Raw genomic sequence first — 2500 nt, forward strand, 5'->3', positions numbered from 1 at the left:
AGCCATGCGTTGCCTTCGCCTTGGCATGCCGTGGCCTTGCCTCGCCATGCGATGCATTCCGACAAAGTGACGCGAAGCGGAAGCCTATCATGGCGTAAAAATGTCGACAAAATTTTTCGACATTTGAATAATGGGGTTTGACAAGGTTTGAAAAATTCAATACAAATGGTAGGCTTGAATGTCGACAAAGTGACGCGAAGCGGAAGCCTACCACGGCGTAAAAATGTCGACAGATTTTTTCGGACCTTGTCCTGCCATGGGCTGCGCGCAGCATGCCGGCAGCCTGTGCGCAGCGTGCGCACAGCATGTCGGCAGCGTGCGCACAGCATGCCGGCAGCGTGCGCGCACCATGCCGGCAGCCTGTCGACAGAATTTTTCGAAACTTGTCCTGCCATGCGCGCGCGCAGCTTGCGCGCAGCGTGCTGATTCTGTCGACAGTGAGGCTAGCGAAAGTTGTCCTGCCATGGCGTGCGCGCAGCCTGTGCGCGCAGCTTGCGCATCTGTCGACAGTGAGGCTAGCGAAACTTGTCCTGCCATGGCATGCGCGGCGCCTGCGCGCAGCCTGCGCACAACATGCGCGCAGGCTGTGCGCAGCGTGCGCGGAGCTTGCGTGCAGCTTGCGCATCTGTCGACAGTGAGGCTAGCGAAACTTGTCCTGCCATGGCATGCGCGCAGCGTGCGCGCAGTCTGTGCGCAGCATGCGCGCAGCCTGTGCGCAGCATGCGCGCAGCCTGTGCGCGCAGCTTGCGCATCTGTCGACAGTGAGGCTAGCGAAACTTGTCCTGCCATGGCATGCGCGCAGTCTGCGCGCAGTCTGCGCGCAGCATGCGCGCAGCCTGCGCGCAGCATGTGCGCAGCATGCCGGCAGCATGGTTCCAGGTTTTTTCAAATGTCGACAGAATTTTTCAAATCTTGTCAAACCCCGTTTTTATTGAAATTTCCTCGCACAATAAGCTCCCCATAAGTAGTCTATGATTTTTAGGACCTTCTCCAACTTACAAAACTAAAAAATTCCTCCCGGATTTGTTTTAATGATTTTTTCAATTTTACGACTTCTAAAAATAATAAAAAATACTTCCCGACTTCAAAAATTTATGAAACTTTTTCCCATCATAGATTGCATGTTTCTTAGTATCCCTGCAAAAAATCACGTCCAAATACCTTGTATTGAATTATTTAGAGCCCATTATGACTCCTCGCGCATAGGTGATGTCTCTTCCTGTCAAAGGGCTAAATGCATAAAATGCTATATAGGGGGGTGTGTGTTGCCTGCATATGCATGGCAGCCCATGCCTTCCTAGCTGCAGCCCCCTTCCCCCACGCCACACCCATGTCATGTTGCCTCGATATGTTGCCTCGGTATTATGGGTTTGGTGTCGGGGTCGGGGGGCTGCCACCCATGGCGGTGGTGGCCGGAATCCGGCCGCCGCCACCACGCCGCCGCCATGGGTGAGGGAGGAAAAAAAAGGCGTGGAAAGTTGCGAAATGGGGTTGTCTAGGCTTTTTTTTGGCATGGGAGAGCATGGAGTGCTAGGAACTCCTTCTCAAATGCACGGGCATGTCGACCACAACCTCATTTCTCAACAACAACCACCCGTGTGGGGTGGCGGTGGGTGGATAGTCGCGGATTGGGGCTTGCCAAGCCAATGTTTTCAAAAAATTTCATCAAAATTAAAAACAAATGTTTTGTTGCCTTCGGATTTGTGGGCGAGCGGCGAGTCGGAGTGGAGCCGGTAAAGTTTAACCTCGGTGTGCACGGTTGTTTTTAGAAACTCAATCCAATGCCGGGGACGTTGAAAGTGACGCTCTTATGAGTTGCAAACCCGCAAGATTTAAAGAACCTTTTCAAAACAATTTCAAACCAACAAGATTTAAAAACAGAAATTTTCATCAAAATGAAAAACAAATGTTTTGTTGCCTTCGGACTAGTGGGCGAGCGGCGAGTCGGAGTGGAGCCGGTAAAGTTTAACCTCGGTGTGCACGGTTGTTTTTAGAAACTCAATCCAATGCCGGGGACGTTGAAAGTGACGCTCTTATGAGTTGCAAACCCACTAGATTTAAAGAACCTTTTCAAAACAATTTCAAACCAACAAAATTAAAAACAAATGTTTCGTTGCAAACAAATTGTGGGCGAGCGGCGAGTCGGAGTGGAGCCGGTAAAGTTTAACCTCGGTGTGCACGGTTGTTTTTAGAAACTCAATCCAATACCGGGGACGTTGAAAGTGACGCTCTTATGAGTTGCAAACCCACAAGATTTTAAAAACTTTTTGAAAATGTTTCTTCTAAATGACACATTTTGATCCTTGGCAAGTGCTCAATCCGTAACTATCCAATCACCGCCACACCACACCGGTCGGGAGTGTGTGAATGGTGTGCTTCCCGGGGTTGGCATAGATAATCTTTCGCATCGACAATCTTTTGCATGCGAGGGAATGTCTATGCCAACCCCGGGAAGCACACCATTCACCCACTAGTTGTGGGCGACGATGGGTTGGCTTCA

The sequence above is a fragment of the Prunus avium genome, unplaced genomic scaffold, assembly GCF_965620075.1.
Source record: "Prunus avium unplaced genomic scaffold, drPruAviu1.hap1.1 HAP1_SCAFFOLD_51, whole genome shotgun sequence".
Classification (NCBI taxonomy): domain Eukaryota; kingdom Viridiplantae; phylum Streptophyta; class Magnoliopsida; order Rosales; family Rosaceae; genus Prunus; species Prunus avium.